This window comes from Macaca nemestrina, chromosome 2 (genome assembly GCF_043159975.1).
Source record: "Macaca nemestrina isolate mMacNem1 chromosome 2, mMacNem.hap1, whole genome shotgun sequence".
Taxonomy (NCBI): domain Eukaryota; kingdom Metazoa; phylum Chordata; class Mammalia; order Primates; family Cercopithecidae; genus Macaca; species Macaca nemestrina.
Window position 1 is genome coordinate 75,301,800 of NC_092126.1, and position 15,316 is coordinate 75,317,115.

Genomic DNA, 15,316 nt, shown 5'->3' on the forward strand with positions numbered 1-15,316 from the left:
ACAGAAATGTGGAACTCTGTGAGATGAACTCAGAGATCAGAAAGACATTTCTCAGATATCTTCTTTCTCGTTTTTATCTCGGGATATTTCTTTTGGCTGCCTACTCCTCCAAGAGATCCGAAATATCGGTTCTCAGATTCAACAAAAACTGGACTAGCAAACAGATCCATCAAATACAGCTGTAACTCAGTGAGTTGCACTCACAAATCGTAAAGCAGTTTCTCAGAGAGCTTCTTTCTGCTTTTTATCTGAATATATTTCCTTTGTCACTGTAAGCTTCATTGGGCAAAGAATTATCCTACTGCAGATTTCGAGAAAACTGTGTTAGCAAACTGATGAAAGAACAGAAATGTGTATCTCTGTGAGTGGCATTCACACGTCACAATGCAGTTTTTTAGAATGCTTCTTTTCAGTTATTTTCTGAAGAAATTTCCTTTCTCACTGTAGCCATCCATGCGCTCACAAATAGCACTTAGTAGATTCCATGACAAGAGTGTTAGCAAACAGCTACATGAACAGAAAGGTGGAACTCTGTGAGATGAATGCACAGGTCTCATGGAAGTTTCTCAGAACGCTTCCATTCAGGTTTTATCTGAAGATATTTCCTTTTTCACTGTATCCCTCATGCGCTCCTAAATATCACTTTGCAGAATCCACCAGAAGACTGTTAGCAAACAGCTACATGAACAGAAGAGTGTAACTCTGTGAGATGAACTCAGAGATCAGAAAGACATTTCTCAGAAATCTTCTTTCTCGTTTTTTTCTAGGGATATTTCCTTGGCTGCCTACTCCTCCAAGAGATCGGAAATATCGGTTCTCAGATTCAACAAAAACTGGACTAACAAACAGCTCCATGAAATACAGCTGTAACTCAGTGAGGTGAACTCAGACATCACAAAGCAGTTTCTCAGAAAGCTTCTCTCTGCTTTTTATCTGAATTTATTTCCTTTGTCATTGTAAGCTTCATTGGTCAAAGAAATATCCCACTGCAGATTTCAAGAAAACTGTTTTAGCAAACTCATCAGTGAACAGAAATATGTAACTCTGTGAGTTGCATTCACGCATCACAATGCAGTTTCTCACAAGGATTCTTTTCTGTTTTTATCTGAAGATATTTCCTTTTTCACTTTAGCCATGAATGCATTCCCAAATGTCACTTAGCAGATTCCACGAGAAGATTGTTAGCAAACAGCTACATGAATCGAAAGGTGGAACTTTGTGAGATGAATGCAGAGGTCATATCGAAGTTTCTAACAACGCTTCCATTCAGTTTTTATCTGAAGAGATTTCCTTTCTCACTGTATCCCTCAATGCACTCCCAAATATCCCTTTGTAGATTCCACCAAAAGAGTCTTAGCAAACAGCTACATGAACAGAAAGGTGGACCTCTGTGAGATGAAGTCATAGATCAGAAAGACACTTCTCAGATATCTTCTCAATCTTTTTTATCTGGGGATATTTCCTTTGGCTGCCTACTCCTCCAAAAGATACCCAATATCGATTCTCAGATTCACCAAAAACTAGACAAGTAAAAGCTCCATGAATTACAGCTGTAACTCAGTGAGTTGCACTCACACATCACAGAGCAGTCTCTCAGAAAGCTTCTTTCTGCTTTTTATCTGAATATATTTCCTTTTCAGTGTAAACTTCATTGGGCAAAGAAATATCCCAATGCAGATTTCAAGAAAACTGTGTTAGTAAACTGATAAAAGAACAGAAATGTGTATCTCTGTGAGTGGCAATCACACGTCACAATGCAGTTTCTCAGAACGATGCTTTTTAGTTTTTTTCTGAAGAGATTTCCTTTTTCACTGTAGCCATCCATGCGCTCACAAATATGCCATAGCAGATTTCACGAGAAGAGCGTTAACAAACAGCTACATGAACAGAAAAATGGAACTCTGTGAGATGAATGCACAGGTCACATGGAAGTTTCTCAGAACGCTTCCATTCAGTTTTTATCTGAAGATATTTCCTTTTTCACTATATCCCTCAATGCGCTGCCAAATATCACTTTGCAGATTTCACCAGAAGAGTGTTAGCAAACAGTCATATAGAATAAAAGGTGGAACTCTGTGAGATGAATTCAGAGATCAGAAAGCCATTTCTCAGAAATCTTCCTTCTCGTTATTATCTGGGGATATTTCTTTTGGCTGCCAACTCCTCCAAGAGACCTGAAATATCGGTTCTCAGATTCAACAGAAACTGGACTAGCAAACAGCTCCATGAAATACAGCTGTAACTCCGTGAGGTGAACTGACACATCACAAAGCAGTTTCTCAGAAATCTTCTTTCTGCTTTTTATCTGAATATATTTCCTTTGTCACTTTAAGCTTCATTGGGCAAAGAAACATCCCACTGCAGATTACAAGAAAACTGTGTTAGCAAACTGATCAATGAACAGAAATGTGTAACTCTGTGAGTTGCATTCACACGTCACAATGCAGTTTCGTCAACGTTTCTTTTCAGTTTTTATCTGAAGATATGTACTTTTTCACTTTAGCCGCGAATGCGCTCCCAAATATCACTTAGCTGATTCCATGTGAAGAGTGTTAGCAAACAGCTACATGAACAGAAAGGTGGAACTCTGTAAGATGAATGCACAGGTCACATGAAAGTTTCTCAGAACGCGTCCATTCAGTTTTTATCTGAAGATATTTCCTTTTTCACTGTATCCCTCAATGCGCTCCCAAATATCACTTTGCGGATTCCACCAGAAGAGTGTTAGCAAACAGCTATATAAACAGAAAGGTGGAACTCTGTGAGATGAACTCAGAGATCAGAAAGACATTTCTCAGAAATCTTCTTTCTCGTTTTTATCTGGGGATATTTCCTTGACTGCCTACTCCTCCAAGAGATCCGAAATATCGATTCTCAGATTCAACAAAAACTGGACTAGCAAACAGCTCCATGAAATACAGCTGTAACTCAGTGAGGTGAACTCACATATAACAAAGCAATTTCTCAGAAAGCATTTTCTGCTTTTTATCTGAATATATTTCCTTTGCCACTGTAAGTTTCACTGGGCAAAGAAATATCCCACTGCAGATTTCAAGAAAACTGTGTTAGCAAACTGATCAAAGAACAGAAATGTGTATCTCTGTGAGTGGCATTCCCACGTCACAATGCAGTTTCTCAGAACGCTTCTTTTCAGTTTTTATCTGAAGAGATTTCCTTTTTCATTGTCGCCAAAAATGCTTTCCCAAATATCCCTTAGCAGATTCCATGAGACGAGTGTTAGCAAACAGCTACATGAACAGAAAAGTGGAACTCTGTGAGACGCACACAGACATCAGAAAGACATTTCTCAGATATCTTCTTTCTCATTTTTATATGGGTGTATTTCTTTAGTCTGCCCACTACTCCAAGAGATACGAAATATCTGTTCTCAGATTCAGTATCTTTCTCAGATTCAGTAAATTTCTCAGATGAAATATCTTCTGTTTATATAGCTGTTTGCTAACACTCTTCTGGTGGAATCCGCAAAGTGATATTTGGGAGCGCATTGAGGGATACAGAGAAAAAGGAAATATCTACAGATAAAAACTGAATGGTCGCGTTCTGAGAAACTTTCATGTGACCTGTGCATTCATCTTACAGAGTTCCACCTTTCTGTTCATGTAGCTGTTTGCTAACACTCTTCACATGGAATCAGCTAAGTGATATTTGGGAGCGCATTCACGGCTAAAGTGAAAAAGTACATATCTTCAGATAAAAACTGAAAAGAAACGTTGACGAAACTGCATTGTGACGTGTGAATGCAACTCACAGAGTTACACATTTCTGTTCATTGATCAGTTTGCTAACACAGTTTTCTTGTAATCTGCAGTGGGATGTTTCTTTGCCCAATGAAGTTTAAAGTGACAAAGGAAATATATTCAGATAAAAAGCAGAAAGAAGATTTCTGAGAAACTGCTTTGTGATGTGTCAGTTCACCTCACGGAGTTACAGCTGTATTTCACGGGGCTGTTTGCTAGTCCAGTTTTTGTTGAATCTGAGAACCGATATTTCGGATCTCTTGGAGGAGTAGGCAGCCAAAGGAAATATCACCAGATAAAAACGAGAAAGAATATTTCTGAGAAATGTCTTTCTGAACTCTGAGTTCATCTCACAGAGTTCCACCTTTCTGTTCTTGTAGCTGTTTGCTAATACTCTTCTCGTGAAATCTGCTAAGTGATATTTGTGAATGCATTCATGGCTAAAGTGAAAAAGGAAATATCTTCAGATTAAAACCGCAAAGAAGCCTTGTGAGAAACTGCATTGTGATGTGTGAATGCAACTCACAGAGTTACACTTTTCTGTTTATTGATTACTTTGCTAACACAATTTTCTTGAAATCTGCAGTGGGATATTTCTTTCCCAACGAAGATTACAGTAACAAAAGAAATATATTCAGATAAAAAGCAGAGAGAAGCTTTCTGAGAAAATGCTTTGTGATGTCTGAGTTCACCTCACTGAGTTACAGCTGTATTTCATTAAGCTATTTGTTAGTCCAGTTTTTGTTGAATCTGAGAACCGATATTTCGGATCTCTTGGAGGAGTAGGCAGCCAAAGGAAATATCCAAAGTTAAAAACGTGAAAGAAGATATCAGAGAAATGTCTTCCGGATCTCTCAGTTCATCTCACAGAGTTCTACCTTTCTGTTCATGTAGCTGTTTGCTAACACTCTTCCCATGGAATCTGCTAAGTGATATTTGGGAGTGCATTGAAGGCTATGGTGAAAATGGAAATATAGTCAGATAAAAACTGAAAAGAAGCGTTCTGAGAAACTGCAGTGTGACGAGTGAACGCAACACAGAGAGTTACACATTTCTGTTCTTTGATCGGATTGCTAAAACAGTTTTCTTGAAAACGGCAGTGGGATATTTCTTTGCCCAACGAAGCTTACAGTGACAAAAGAAATATATTCAGATAAAAAGCAAAAAGAAGCTTTCTAAGGAACTGCTTTGTGATGTGTGAGTTCACCTCACTGAGTTACAGCTGTATTTCATGGAGCTGTTTGCTAGTCCTATTTTTGTTGAAACAGAGAACCGATATTTCGGATCTCTTGGAGGTGTAGGGAGCCAAAGGAAATATCCCCAGATAAAAACGAGAAAGAAGATTTCTTAGAAAAGTCTTTCTGAACTCTGAGTTCATCTCACAGTGTTCCACCTTTCTGTTCATGTAGCTGTTTGCTAACACTTTTCTGGTGGAATCTGAAAAGTGATATTTCGGAGCGCATTGAGGGATACAGTGAAAAAGGAAATATCTTCACATAACAACTGAATGGAAGCGTTCTGAGAAACTTCCATGTGATCTGTGCCTTTGTCTCACAGGGTTCCACCTTTCTGGTCATATAGCTGTTTGCTAACACTCTTCTCATGGAATCTGCTAAGTGATATTTGGGAGAGCATTGACGGCTACAGTGAAAAGAGAAATATCTTCCGATAAAAACTGAAAAGAAGCGTTCTGAGAAACTGCATTGTGACGTGAATGCAACTCACAGAGTTACACGTTTCTGTTCTTTGATCAGTTTGCTAACGCAGTTTTCTTGAAATCTGCAGTGGGATATTTCTTTGCCCAATGAAGCTTACAGTGACGAAGCAAATATATTCATTTTAAAAGCATTGTAAGCTTTCTGAGGAACAGCTTTTTGATGTGTGAGTTCACCTCACTGAGTTACAGCTCTATTTCATGGAGCTGTTTGCGAGTCCAGTTTTTGTTGAATCTGAGAACCGATAGTTCGGATCTCTTGGAGGAGTAGGCAGCCACAGGAAATATTCCCTGATGAAAACGAGAAAGAAGATTTCTGAGAAAAGTCTTTCTTATCTCTCAGTTCATCTCACAGAGTTCCACCTTTCTGCTCATGTAGCTGTTTGCTAACACTCTTCAAGTGGAATCTGCAAAGTGATATTTGGGAGAGCATTGAGAGATACAATGAAAAAGGAAATATCTTCAGATAAAAACTGAATGGAAGTGTTCTGAGAAACTTCCATGTGACCTGTGAATTCATCTCACAGAGTTCTACCCCTCTGCTAAAGTAGCTGTTTGTTTACACTCTTCTCATGGAATCTGCTAAGTGATATGTGGGAGCGCATTCATGGCTAAAGTGAAAAAGTAATATCTTCAGATAAAAACTGAAAAGAAGCGTTATGAGAAACTGCATTGTGACGTGTGAATACAACTAACAGAGTTTCACATTTCTACTCATTAAGCAGTTTGCTAACACAGTTTTCTTGAAATCTACAGTGGGATTTTTCTTTGCCCAATGAAGTTTACAGTGACAAAAGAAATATATTCAGATAAAAAGCAGAAAGAAGCTGTCTGAGAAACTGCTTTTTGATGTGTCACTTCACCTCACAGAGTTACATCTCTATTTCATGGAGCTGTTTGCTAGACCAGTTCTGTTGAATTTGAGAACTGATATTTCGGATCGCTTGGAGGAGTAGGAAGGCACAGGAAATATCCCCAGATGAAAACGAGAAAGAAGATTTTTGAGAAATGTTTTTCTTATCTACGAGTTCATCTCACAGAGTTCCACCTTTCTGTTCATGCAGCTGTTTGCTAATACTCTTCTTGTGGAATCTGCAAAGTGGTATTTGGCAGAGCACTGAGGGATACAGTGAAAAAGGAAATATCTTCCGATAAAAACTGAAAGGAAATGTTCTGAGAAACTTCCATGTGACCTGTGCATTCATCTCACACAGTTCCACCTTTCTGTTCATGTAGCTGTTTGCTGACACTCTTCTCATGGAATCTGCTGAGTGATATATGGGAGAGCATTCATGGCTAAAGTAAAAAAGGAAATATCTTCAGATAATAACTGAAAAGAAGCATTGTGAGAAACTGCATTGTAACGTGTGAATGCAACTCACAGGGTTACACATTTCTGTTCATTGATCAGTTTTCTAACACAGTTTTCTTGAAATCTGCAGTGAGATATTTCTTTGCCCAGTGAAGCTTACAGTGACAAAGGAAATATTTTCAGAAAAAAAGCAGAAAGAAGCTTTCAGAGAAACTGCTTTGTGATGTGTGAGTTCACCGCACTGAGTTACAGCTGTATTTCATGTAGCTGTTTGATATCCCAGTGTTTGTTGAATCTGAGAACCGATATTTCGGATCTCTTGTAGAGAAGGCAGCCAAAGGAAATATCCCCAGATAAAAACAAGAAAGAAGATTTCTTAGAAATGTCTTTCTGATCTCTGAGTTCATTTCACAGAGTTCCACTTTCTGTTCATGTAGCTGTTTGCCAACACTCTTCTGGTGGAATCTGCAAAGTGATATTTGGGAGCGCATTGAGGGATACGGTGAAAAAGGAAATATCTTCAGAAAAAAAAAAAAAACGGAAAGGAAGCGTTCTGAAAAACTTCCCTGTTACCTGTGCATTAGTCTCACAGAGTTCCACCTTTCTGCTCATGTAGCTGTTTGACAACACTCTTCTCATGGAATCTACTAAGTGATATTTGGGACCGCATTGATGGCTACAGTGAAAAAAGGAAATATCTTCAGATAAAAACTGAAAAGAAGCGTTGTGAGAAACTGCATTGTGACGTGTGAATGCAACTCAGAGAGTTACACACATCTGTTCTTTGATCACTTTGCTAACACAGTTTTGTTGAAATCTGCAGTGGGATATTCCTTTGCCCAACCAAGATTACAGTGACAAAGGAAATATATTCAGATAAAAAGCAGAAGGAAACTTTCTGAGAAACTGCTTTGTGATGTGTGATTTCACCTCACTGAATTACAGCTGTATTTCATGGAGCTGTTCGCTAGTCCAGTATTTGTTGAATCTGAGAACTGATATTTCGGATCGCTTGGAGGAGTAGGCAGCCACAGGAAATATCCTCGGATGAAAACGAGAAAGAAGATATCTGAGTAACGTCTGTCTTATCTTTGATTCATCTCACAGAGTTCCAGCTTTCTCTTTATGTAGCTGTTTGCTAACAATTCTCTAGTGTAATCTGCAAAGTGATATGTGTCATTGCATTGAGGGATACAGTGGAAAAGGAAATATCTTCAGATAAAAACTGAAAGGAAGCATTCTCTGAATCTTCCCTGTGACCTGTGCATTCATCTCACAGAGTTCCATCTTTCTGTTCATGTAGCTGTTTGCTAACACTCTTCTCGTGGAATCTGCTAAGTAATATTAGGGAGCGCATTGATGGCTACAGTGAAAAAGGAAATATCTTCAGATAAAAACTGAAAAGAAGCGTTGTGAGAAACTGCATTGTGACGTGTGAATGCAACTCACAGAGTTACACATTTCTGTTCATTGATCAGGTTGCTAACACAGTTTTCTTGAAATCTGCAGTGGGATATTTCTTTGCCCAATGAAGCTTAGAGTGACAAAGGAAATATATTCAGATAAAAAGCAGAAAGAAGCTTTCTGAGAAACTGCTTTGTGATGTGTGAGTTCACCTCACTGAGTTACAGCTGTATTTCTTTGAGCTGTTTGTTAGTCCAGTTTTTGTTGAATCTGAGAACCGATATTTCGGATCTCCTGTAGGAGTAGGCAGCCAAAAGAAATATCCCCAGATAAAAACGAGAAAGAAGATATCTGAAAAATGTCTTTCTGATTTCTGAGTTCATCTCACAGAGTTGCAACTTTCTGCTCATGTAGCTGTTTGCTAACACCCTTCTGGTGGAATCTGCAAAGTGATATTTGGGAGCGCATTGAGGGATACATTGAAAAATGAAATATCTTCAGATAAAAACAGAAAGGAAGCGTCTGAGAAACTTCCATGTGTCCTGTGCATTCACCTCACAGAATTCTACCTTTCTGTTCATGTACCTGTTTGCTAACACTCTTCCCTTTGAATCTACAAAGTGATATTTGGGAGTGTTTTGACGGCTACAGTGAAAAAGGAAATATACTCTGAATAAAACTGAAGAGAAGGACTCTTAGAAACTGCATTGTGACGTGTGAATACACCACAAAGAGTTACACATTTCTGTAAATTAATCATTTTGCTAACACAGTTTTCTTGAAATCGGCAGTGAGATATTAGTGACAAAGGAAATATATTCAGATAAAAAGCAGAAAGAAGCTTTCTGAGAAAAAGCTTTGTGATGTGTTAGTTCACCTCACTGAGGTACAGCTCTATTTCGTGGAGCTATTTCCTAGATCAGTTTTTGTCGAATCTGAGAACGGATATTTCGCATCTCTTGGAGGAGTAGGCAGCCGAAAGAAATATCCATACATAAAAAGGAGAAAGAGGATTTCTGAGAAATGGCTTTCTGATCTCTGAGTTCATCTCACAGAATTCCACCTTTCTGTTCATGTAGCTGTTTGCTAGCACTTTTTTCGTGGAATCTGCTAAGTGATATTTGGGAGGGCCTTGACGGTACAGTGAAAAAGGAAATATCTTCAGATAAAAACTGAAAAGAAGCATTCTGAGAAACTGCATTGTGACGTACGAATGCATCTCACAGAGTTACACATTTTTGTTCATTGTTAAATTTGCTAACATAGCTTTGTTGAAATTTGCAGTGGGATATTTCTTTGCCCATTGAAGTTTAAGGTGACAAAGGAAGTATATTCAGATAAAAAGCAGAAAGAAGCTTTCTGAGAAACTGGTTTGTGATGTGTGAGTACAACTCTCGAAGTTACAGCTGTATTTCATAGAGCTGTTTGCTAGTCCACTTTTTGTTGAATCTGAGAACCGATATTTCGGATCGCTTGGAGGAGTAGTCAGCCACAGGAATTATCCCCGATAAAAATGAGAAAGAAGATTTTTCAGAAATGTCTTTTTGATCTCTGAGATCATCTCACAGAGTTCCAGCTTTCCGTTTATGTAACTTTTTGCTAACACTCTTCTGGTGTAATCTGCAAAGTGATATTTGGGAGCGCAGTGAGGCCAACAGTAAAAAAGGAAATACCCTCAGATAAAAACTGAAAAGAAACGTTCTGAGAAACTGCATTGTGACGTGTGAATATAACTCAAAGTGTTACACATTTCTTTTCATTGAGCAGTTTGCTAACAGAGTTTTTTGAAATCTGCAGTGGGATATTTCTTTGTCCAATGAAGCCTACAGTGACAAAGGAAATATTTTCAGATAAAAAGCAGAAATAAGCTTTCTGAGAAACTGCTTTGTAATGTGTGAGTTCACCTCACTGAGTTACAGCTGTATTTCATGGAGCTGTTTGCTAGTCCAGTTTTTGTTGAGTATGAGAACCGATATTTCGGACGTCTTGGAGGAGTAGGCAGCCAAAGGAAATATCCTCAGATAAAAACAAGATAGAAGATTTCTGAGAAATGTCTTTCTGATCTCTGAGTTCATGTCACGGCGTTCCACCTTTCTGTTCATGTACCTGTAGGCTAACACTCTTCTGGTGGAAACTGAAAAGTGATATTTGGGAGCGCATTGAGGGATACAGTGAAAAAGGAAATATGTTCAAATAAAAACTGATTTCAAGCGTTCTGAGAAACTTCCATGTGCCCTGTGTATTTGTTTTACAGAGTTCCACTTTCTGTTCATGTAGCTGTTTGCTAACACTTTTCTCGTGGAATCTGCTAAATGATATTTGGGAGCGCATTCAGGCTTGAAGTGAAAAACTAAATATCTTCAGATAAAAACTGAAAGAAACGTTGTGAGAAACTCCATTCTGACATGTGAATGTAACTCACAGAGAACACTTTTCTGTTCATTGATCAGTTTGCTAACACAGTTTACTTGAAATCTGTACTGGGATATTTCTTTGCCCAATGAACCTTACCGTGACAAGGGAAATATATTCAGATAAAAAGCAGAAAGAAGCTTTCTGAGAAACTGTTGAGTGATGTGTGAGTTCAACTCACTGAGTTGGAGCTGTATTTCATGAAGCTGTTCGCTGGTCCAGTTTTTGTTGAATCTGAGAACTAATATTTCGGATCGCTTGGAGGATTAGGCAGCCAAAGGAAATGCCCTCGGATAAAAATGACAAAGAAGATTTCTCAGAAATGTCTTTCTGATCTCTGAGTTCATCTCACAGGGTTCCAACATTCTGTTCATGTAGCTGTTTGCTAACACTATTCTGGTGGAATCTACAAAGTGATATTTGGGAGCGCATTGAGGTATACAGTGAAAAAGGAAATATCTTCAGATAAAACCTGAAAAGAAGCATTGTGAGAAACTGCATTGTGATGTGTGAATGCAACTCACAGAGTTACACATTTCTGTTCATTGATCAGTTTGCTAACACTGTTTACTTGAAATCTGCAGTGGGACATATCTTTACCAAATAAAGCTTACAGTGACAAGGGAAAATATTCAGATTAAAAGCAGAAAGAAGCTTTCTGAGAAACTGCTTCGTGTTGTGTGAGTTCAAGTCAGTGAGTTTGAGCTGTATTTCATGGAGCTGTTTGCTCTTCCAGTTTTTGTTGAATCTGAGAACGGATACTTCGGATCGCTTGGAGGAGTACGCAACCAAAGGAAATATCCCCAGATAAAAAAGAGAAAGAAGATTTCTGAGAAATGCCTTTCTGCTCTCTGAGTTCATCTAACAGAGTTCCACCTTTCTGTTCATGTAGCTGTTTGCTAAGTCTCTTCTGGTGGAATCTGCAAAGTGATATTTGGGACTGCATTGAGGTATACAGTGAAAAAGGAAATATCTTCAGATAAAAACTGAAAGGAAGCATTCTGAGAAACCTCCATGTGACCTGTTCATTCATCTCACAGAATTCCACCTTTCTGTTCATGTAGCTGTTTGCTAACACTCTTCTCGTGGAATCTGCTAAGTGATATTTGGGAATGCATTGACGGCGACAGTGAAAAAGGAAATATCTTCAGATAAAAACTGAAAAGAAGCGCTGCAAGAAACTGCATTGTGACGTGTGAATGCAACTCATAGAGTTCCACAATTCTGTTCTTTCATCAGTTTGTTAGCACAGTGTTCTTGTTCTGCAGTGGGATATTTCCTTGCCCAACGCAGCCTTCAGTGACAAAGGAATTATATTCAGATAAAAAAACACAAAAAGCTTTGTGACAAACTGCTTCGTGATGTGTGAGTTCAACTCACTGTGTTAGAACTGTATTTCATGGAGCTGTTTGCTAGTACAGTTTGTGTTGAATCTGAGAACCGATATTTTGGATCTCTTGAAGGAGAAGGCAGTCAAAGCAAATATTCCCAGATAAAAAAGAGAAAGAAGATTTCTGTGAAATGTCTTTCTGATCTCTGAGTTCATCTCACGGAGTTCCACCTTTCTGTTCATGTTGCTGTTTGCTAACACACTTCTGGTGGAATCTGCAAAGTGATATTTGGGAGCGCATTGAGGGATACAGTGTAAAAGGAAATATCTTCAGATAAAAATTGAAAGGAAGCGTTCTGAGAAACTTCCATGTGACCTGTGCTTTCATCACAAAGAGTTCCACCTTTCTGTTCATGTAGCTGTTTCCCAGCACTCTTCTCATAGAATCTGCTAAGTGATATTTGGAGCGCATTGAGGTATACAGTTAAAAAAGAAATATGTTCAGATAAACCTGAAAAGAAGCGCTGTGAGAAACTGCATTGTGACGTTTGAATGCAACTCACAGAGTTACACATTCCTGTTCATTGATCAGTTTGCTAACACAGTTTACTTGAAATCTGCAATGGGATATTTATTTGCCCAATGAAGCTTACTGTGACAAAGGACATATATTCAGATAAAAAGCAGAAAGAAGCTTTCTGAGAAACTGTTTCCTGACGTGTGAATTCAACTCACTGAGTTACAGCTGTATTTCATGGAGCTGTTTCCTAGACCAGTTTTTGTTGAGTGTGAGAACCGATATTTCGTATCGCTTGGAAGCGTAGGCAGAAAAGGAATATCCCCAGATAAGAACCAGCAAGAAGATTTCTGGAAAATGTCTTTCTAATCTCTGAGTTCATCTCACAGAGTTCCACCTTTCTGTTCGTGTAGCTGTTTGCTAACAGTCTTCTGGTGGAGTCTACAAAGTGATATTTGGGAGGGCATTGAGGGATACAGTGCAAACGGAAATATCTTCAGGTAAAAACAGAGAGGAAGCGTTCTGAGAAACTTCCATCTGACCTGTGCATTCATCTCAAAGAGTTCTACGTTTCTGTTCGTGTAGCTGTTTGCTAACACTCTTCTCGTGGAATCTGCTAAGTTATATATGGGAGCGCATTGATGGCTACAGTGAAAGAGGAAATATCTTCAGATAAAACCTGAAAAGAAGCGGTGTGAGAAACTGCATTGTGACGTGTGAATGCAACTCACAGAGTTAGACATTTCTGTTCATTGATCAGTTTGTTAACGCAGTTTTCTTGAACTCTGCAGTGGAACATTTCATTGCCCAATGAAGCTTACAGTGACAAAGGAATTATATTCAGATAAAAAGCAGAAAGAAACTTTCTGACAACCTGCTTTGTGATGTGTGATTTCAACTCACTGAGTTACATGTTGCTGTTCATTGATCAGTTTGCTAACACAGTTTTCTTGAAATCTGCAGCGGGATATTTCTTTGCCCTATGAAGCTTACCGTGAAAAAGGAAATATATTCAGATAAAAAGCTGAAAGAAGCTTTCTGAGAAACTACTTTGTGATGTGTGAGTTGAACTCCCTAAGTTAGAGCTGTATTTCATGGAGCTGTTTGCTAGTCCAGTTTTTATTGAATCTGAGAACCAATATTTCGGATCACTTGGAGGAGAAGGCAGCCAATGGAAATATCCCCAGACAAGAACGAGAAAGAAGATTTCTGGAAAATGTCTTTCTGATCTCAGAGTTCATCTCACAGAGCTCCACTTTTCTGTTTATGTAGGTGTTTGCTAACCCTCTTCTCGTGGAATCTGCAAAGTGATCTTTTGGAGCACATTGAGGGATACAGTGTAAAAGGAAATATCTTCAGATAAATAATGAAAGGAAACGTTCTGAGAAACTTTCATGTGAACTGTGCATTCATCTGAAAGAGTTACAAATTTCTGTTCATGTAGCTGTTTGTTAACACTCTTCTCCTGGAATCTGCTAAGTGATATAAGGGAGCGCATTGATGGCTACAGTGAAAAAGGAAATATCTTCAGATAAAAACTGAAAAGAAGCGTTCTGAGAAACTGCATTGTGAAGTGTGAATGCAACTCACAGAGTTACACATTTCTGTTCATTGATCAGTTTTCTAACACAGTTTTCTTGAAATCTGCAGTGGGATATTTTTTTGCCCAATGAAGCTTACGGTGACAAAGGAAATATCTTCATATAAAAAGCAGAAAGAACATTTCTGAGAAACTGCTTTGTGATGTGTGAGTTCAACTCACTGAGTTACAGCAGAATTTCATGGAGCTGTGTGCTAATCCAGTTTTTCTTGAATCTGAGAACCGATATTTCAGATCGCTTCGAGGAGTATGCAACCAAAGGAAATATCCCCAGAGAAGAATGAGATAGAAGATTTCTGAGAAATGTCTTTCGGATCTCTGAGTTCATCTCACAGAGTTCCACCCTTCGGTTCATGTAGCTGTTTGCTAACACTCTTCTGGGGAATCTGCAAAGTGATATTTGGGAGAGCCTTGAGGGATATAGTGTAAAAGGAAATATATTCAAATAAAAACTGAGAGGAAGCGTTCTGAGAAAATTCCATCTGACCTGTGCTTTCATCTCAAAGAGTTCTATCTTTCTGTTCGTGTAGATGTTTGCTAACACCTTTCTCGTGGAATCTGCCAAGTGATATTTGGGAGCGCTTTGATGGTTACAGTGAAAAAGGAAATATCTTCAGATAAAACCTGAAAAGAAGCGCTGTGAGAAACTGCATTGTGACGTGTGAATGCAACTCACAAAGTTACACATTTCTGTTCATTGATCAGTTTGTTAACGCAGTTTTTTGGAAATCTGCAGTGGGATATTTCTTTTCCCAATGAAGCTTACAGTGAAAAAGGAATTATATTCAGATAAAAAGCCTAAAGAAACTTTCTGAAAAACTGTTTTGTGATGTGTGAGTTCAACTCACTGAGTTACAGCTGTATTTCATGGAGCTGTTTCCTAGACCAATTTTTGTTGAGTATGAGAAGAGATATTTCGTATTGCTTGGAAGAGTAGGCAGCCAAAGGCATAACCCTAGATAAGAACGAGAAAGAAGATTTCTGGGAAATTTCTTTCTGATCTCTGAGTTCATCGCACAACGTTCCACCTTTCTATTTATGTAGCTGTTTGCTAACACTCTTCTGGTGGAATCTGCTAAGTGATATTTGGGAGTGCATTGAAGGATACAGTGTAAAAGGAAATATCTTCAGATAAAAACTGAAAGGAAGCAGTCTGAGAACCTTCCATGTGACCTGTGCATTCAGCTCAATGAGTTCGGCCTTTCTATTCATGTAGCTGTTAGCTAACAATCTTCTTGTGGAATCTCCTAAGTGATGTTTGGGAGCGCA